Source organism: Austrofundulus limnaeus, unplaced genomic scaffold, assembly GCF_001266775.1.
Source record: "Austrofundulus limnaeus strain Quisiro unplaced genomic scaffold, Austrofundulus_limnaeus-1.0 Scaffold114, whole genome shotgun sequence".
Taxonomy (NCBI): Eukaryota; Metazoa; Chordata; class Actinopteri; order Cyprinodontiformes; family Rivulidae; genus Austrofundulus; species Austrofundulus limnaeus.
Genome location: NW_013952516.1, coordinates 1396201 through 1402450, shown reverse-complemented (window position 1 = coordinate 1402450; position 6250 = coordinate 1396201).

Sequence of the window (6250 nt, the reverse complement as noted above, 5' to 3'; positions counted from 1 at the left end):
TTTGTTTCCTGAACTGGACATATCTGGATTTAATTTAAAATCATTTGAAAAGTCATGAGGTGAAGAAATGAGCACCGAGCTCAAACAGTTAATGCAGAAAGTATCATAAATTTTTACAGCCAGATGATCAGAGGAGCCGAAAAGGTGAGCGGACCGTGYAAACACCACTCTGAGATAATGACAGACACTGAACACGTGCAAAACAACTTGGACCTTTGCTTTTGTTCCCTCCGCCTACAACTGTATTTCATGAATGAATAACTTCACACCTTTTTTTATGATTGCAAAGGTTTGAACCTGAGTCAGAATAACTCAAAGGTTATAAACTAGGTCAGGTTTCAAAGCGAGCACCAAAGCATCTACAGTTTTAGATAATAATTTACATTTTTTATTGTGTGTGTGTCTGTTGTGTGTTTCTGTGTGTACTTTGAATGTTCGTCATTTGAAACAACCTGGATCAGTTTATGTGTGAGAATGTGCATTTGTTTGTCTGAGCAGTGTAAACCAGTCCTCCTGATAGTTTCTGTGCTTTTAAAAGAATAAAAATCCTCCAGTTTCACTCTAATGCATAATTTTCAGTATTCACCAGTGGCAAGTTTGGTCTGTGGGCACTTGTATTTTCTTGAACGTTGTGGTAAAATAAAAACACAGAGTCACTGCGTGTTGGCTCATAAAGATTTCACAGTAAGTTTGAGATGATGCGTGCAACGCAAACAGGCTCTCCTATTAGATTATGTTAGCTTCCTGTTTGTGCCAGAAGTCTCTGGTCTCAGCAGTGGAAACGTCTGCATCTGGTGTCCACAAGTGAGGAAATCACRTTGTGATGTTACACAACCATTTTAGGAAAAAAAGTTGGGACATTGTGTAAAATGTAAATACAAACAGAACACTGTAAAATATTCACAGTGGAACACATTTAACACATCAAATGTTTAAAGTGAGAAAATATTCAATTAAAAAAAGAGGTCATTGAAAATTTTTGTGTTTTGGAGCGAAATGTTGTCCCAAGTAGGATTCARTTCATCTGCTGGGTTTGTTTGTTTGTTTCATGATGCATCAATTGTTTTGAATCGGTGAGAGGACAGGACTTCAGGCAGGTCAGTTCAGCACCTGGACTCGTCTATGAAGCCATGCTGTAATAGATGATGTAAGCAGAGGTAGTAACTAGTTACATTTACTTAGTTATTTAAGTAGGGTTTTTTTTTTTTTGAGGATTTGTAATTTTACCACTTTTTTAAGTAGCTACTTTTACTTTTATTTAGTTACATTTTAAAGCTAAAAATGATACTTTTACTTCTTTACTTTAAAATGTAACACCTAGTTACTTGTTACAAAATTAAATATGTTTGGACTTATCATGAAAAAGAAGATGTTTCGGCACTCTAAAAAATGAAGTGCTGAATTTACTCAACAAAGTCATGTCAGCTGGCTCCACTAAGCCTAGTCGAGTAAACTGAGCAAAGAATATCTTTATGCTGCTCAATTTACTAAACCTGGCTTAGTGGAACCAGTTTGGTTCAGTAAATTCAACAGTTTATTTTCATAGAGAGTGTGTGTAAAAGTACTTTTACTTTTACTTTCYGAATTTTTGTGAACAGTTTTATGACTTTTAATTGAGTAGTTTTCTCATCAGTGAAATTTATTTTTACCAGTCATTTTCTGTTCATGTAATTTTACTTTTACTTAGTTTTTTTTTCTTTATAGACCTCTGGATGTAAGAAGGTTTTCAGCAGTTTTGCTGAAACATGCAAGACTTTCTCTGAAGAAGACATGTGGATGGGATCACATGCGTTTCACCTTTGCAGTTTGTGCAAAGAAATCTCTCCTGAATCTTGAAATGTTTYGATGATTTTACAGGTGTGGGCCAGATCTGGTGTCTAACTGGCAGACAGCTGGAATGGCAGCTAAATGTGAGCCAGGGCTGGCAGTGATAACATTGTTTTTAACAACTGGGCTAGTTGTAGTCTGGTTTATRTGGCCCACATCTGTCAATACCACAACTGGTCTGGTTGTGGTTTGGTTTATATGGTTTTGACCCATGCACGGACCACCTCTGACAATCCACATCTGGGCCACCAAAGGTCTGCCATTCTTTGCACTTATGTGAGCCAAGTGTTTGTGCACTGGGCTGGAACTGGGCCAGACAAAGTTTGTTATACGATGAGAAATTCACTCTTCTCAATGTTGTAATGAAGACCATTATTCTGAAAATGTTCTGCTATTTTAGATGTATTTTTCACAGACTGGTGATCTTCTTCCCATCTTTATTTTTCATGGATTCAGCCTTTCTAAAAGCCTCTTTTTTATACCCAGTCCTCTTTACTGACWTGGTGCCAATTAACTTAATTGGTTGCAAAATGCTCCTCCAGCTGTTTCTTATTTGTMCAGCTTACTTTTACAACCTTTTGTGGCCCTCGAAAATTTTCTAATGATTTTTTACAAAACAGATGTTTATTTTTCTTTGTCTCAAAGAAGAAATAAAGCATCTCACACTGAGTGAGATATTACAGCGTAATAAAACTGAATGGCTCTTTAGTGATGGTTCGTGTCCTGAACTGACTTGCTGTTCATATTAAAACAAACCCAGAAACATTTGATGCAGTTTAAAAAGGGAAAAAAAATGTAGTCTTTATTGTTGTGCATCTGATAAGTTATGTTCGTGCAAATTGTTATTGCGTTTTGTTTGATGCGTCACAAATTTCCCCAGTATTTTAGGTTTTATTTCTTTATTTTCAACAAGACTGTTTTTTTTTCCTTCAGTGAAAATAAAATGAAAACATAAATGGTAAACCATTYGAGAACTTGTGGATTCTTTCATTATTAATTCTTCAAGCTCATCATAACACAAAAGAAGGAACTGTTCTTCCAAAAGAATAAAGGCAGCATATAATGTTTTGTGGCAGAATCTCTCACCCTGAGAAGGAGCGAAAAGCAGTTGGAGGCCTGTAGCGGTCTGCCCCTGCACCCTGCAGAGCCACTTAATGCTGTTTAACTTTAATTTGCCACCCAGCTGTACATCCTGGATACCAAATATTGGGACAGGTTTTAAACAAGCTGTGTTCTGACAGTTTGACAGCTTCTCCGACCAGCCTGTCAGCTCGCAGTGCACCTCTCTGCAGGATGAAGCACAGGTGAACACGTTCAACACAGAATGGCTTATTCAATTACACGTACACGTTCGCTGCTATTAATTAAGACTAATTTTATATTTCATTCTAATCAGACACCTAGATAATGTACGACTCTGTTCATGAGGATTAATTCTATATTTCATTGGTTTTATCTAATCAGTTCCCTCACAGCTGAGACTGGAGGAAGCTAACAGACCCCCCCTCCTATACAAGCTGTTCAGCCACACACACACACACACACACACACACACACACTGGCCTCAGGCACAAAGACAGTCTGTTTCGGAGCGTCTGGCTTGTCTTCACCTCCACACCTCTGCCTCCCTTCTCCGCTTCCACCTCCCTCCACCTCCCTCCACCTCCCTCCACCTCCCTCCACCCTACCCCAACTCCAAACAGGCCATCGCTCAACAGCTCACACAACTCCACAACACACCTGCGTGTGTGTGTGTGTGTGTGTGCGTGTGTGTGTGTGTGTGTGTGTGCGTGTGTGTGTGTGTGTGTGTGCGTGTGTGTGTGTGTGTGTGAGTGAGTGCAAGTGTCGAGTTTGCATTGTTGCAAAGCCGTCAAAGGCTGTGTTTGGACAAGGCGAAGTGAAGCATTCTTCAAATATCACAATATAACGACATATTTCACTAAAAGAAATTCTTCTGCAAAAAAGTGTGTTTTTTTATTTAAAAGAAATCCATGAAAAACTAAACAGCAAATAAAAATAGCTAACATTCTCCAAAAGATTGCACACTGCCTGTCTTTCATGCCGGAGTTATAAACTAAGATCATTTATAATGAGAAATGACAAAATTATTTGTGTGAAACCTTGAAAATAGGAGAAATCTCTTGCTTTATTTGATTATTTATTGCAGATGACTCTCAACTACTAAAASTAAGCAAGTTAACTGATTGAGTTTTAGCCGATATGCTGTTTTATGATTAGTTAGCATCTTGAATCAAATAGACTTCAAAAGGCCATCAGTTGTGCCCATCCAGAAATCATCATATGTTTGATTMAAAAGGGTTTCATGGCTTATATAAAGAGCAGACTGAACAAATGTCTTTTCAAATGATAGTGAAGTAAATAGAACATTTTACTTTGCAGAGAAAAACTTCAAAATTACTATTTAATCAGCACCTGTATCCCTTTTTTACCACCAGGCCACACAACTACTCAGGTGTTTTCATTGTTAAATTGAGCTTTCACGGTACACACAGAGAAATTCCACACACCTGACTCCTGAGTCAAAACTGTGTGTTAAAGGTGAGGGGGAAACCACAGGTGTGTGTGGTTAAATTCCTGATGTGAGATGATAACATGCAAGATAAAGGCAGAGTATCAAAGCCTCATGTAATCCGAGTGGAAACAACATCCTTTAATAGCTGTTCCTCTCCGGGAGTCAAGCTCGTGTTGTGTTTTACCTGAGTTGGTCTTATCGGACTGTTCTGGGCCTCCACATTCACCCCACTGTTAGAAAGAGGAGACTGACACCGATGTGCCAGAGAGAGGAAATGAAAGGGTTTATCTTTTATAGAGCTGAGGAGAAATGAAGAGTCATTAGAGAACTTGGATCAGTGCAAAATRATTCCTTTAATGTGAGACAGAAAGAAAGATTATCACTCTGATCCTCCTTTCTTTACAARTTAAAACCTTTTCTGATTTTCTCTGTCCAGTCTCTGATGGGAACTGATCATTTTCACCTAAAACTAATGTATGACAGGTACAGCTTAAAAAGTTTTTTGCTATTAAAGTAACATTTCACCTCAGATTTATCTTTTTATGCTATATTTTATACTTGCATTTTACTGCAGGTATCACAAAATACTTTTGATTTCACACTGAAAAAAGCTTTAGTTTAAATGGATAAAAAACTAACTAGAAAAACCAAGTCAGATTGAAAACTGGTAACAAAAAGCTGTAAGTAGTATAGGCTTTTTGTTGCAAAATATTAGGGAGAAGTCATAAAAGGTAAAAGTAGCAGAATGGTAGCTAAAATTTTATAAAAGCACAAGTAAACTGTGGAGCAGCTCTGCTAAAACAGATTTCAAAGATTAAAGACTTTAAAACGAAACAAAAAAACAAAAACAAAAGTCACAGCATCCGTATCCTGAATTAGCTGAACATTTTCATATCCGAAAGGCTATGAAGTTAGATTACTTCAAGGTATTGAAAATAAAAATAAAAAAGGACAACAATAGATTGAATGCTGACTCAGCATCAACACAAAGGGGCTGGGAAACTTTGGGTTTTGACAATTGCGTTCCTGATGCTATATAGCACCAAAAACACAAATGTTGCAGACAGAGCTAAAAGCCTGTCCCAGCAGGAAACTCCACTCCACAAACCTGCTCAAGATCAGCTCATCAAACGAGAGCCCAAGGCACAGAGCGGCTTCCAAAACTCCCCAGATGGGAATCCTATCGAGCGTCTGTGGGATGTGCAGGAACAAGCCTGATCCTTGGACCTCAAACACCATCCAAGATTCATAAGAACCAGTTCCAAAGTCCCAGAGCCAGACGGGAAATAAAGAGGTCCACGTCCCATCGGGTYAGGGCTGTTTTGGCAAAACAGGGTGGACCTGCACAAAATGTAGCAGATGGCTTGATTGCAAAATAAACTAAAGAGCCACATTCAAATGCTGCACATGTTAATGCATTATTAGTTGTTTTAACACAATAAAGCAAAAACCCCAATTTGCACAAGTTTTCTAATAGGAAGGTTCAAATTAAAGTTTTCTTTCTTATTTTTCTTATTCTAAGGATCTTAATAAACCTTCCATTAAAATTTGCACACACAGAAAATTGCTTCATTTAATTTTTGTACCAAAAGCACAAACAAGGATGCTTATTTTTCGTTCAAAGGAAATCCAGATGCCAGATGTAGCATCGGTTGATAAAATTTCAAAGTAAATATTGTTCCTTATCATTGGATGTATCACTGGTCCACAAACTCACTTTCCATTTTTAGCTCGACAAGGTTTTGATCCTTTAAAGAAAAAACAATAAATAAATTTAAAAAAAGAATTGTAAACGTAAAGTGATTTTTCAGCCAGTGGAGGATGAGATAAACCGACAGTTCTGACACATTTAAAAGTAATTTTCCTGACCGGCTCAGCGTCGTCTTTGCC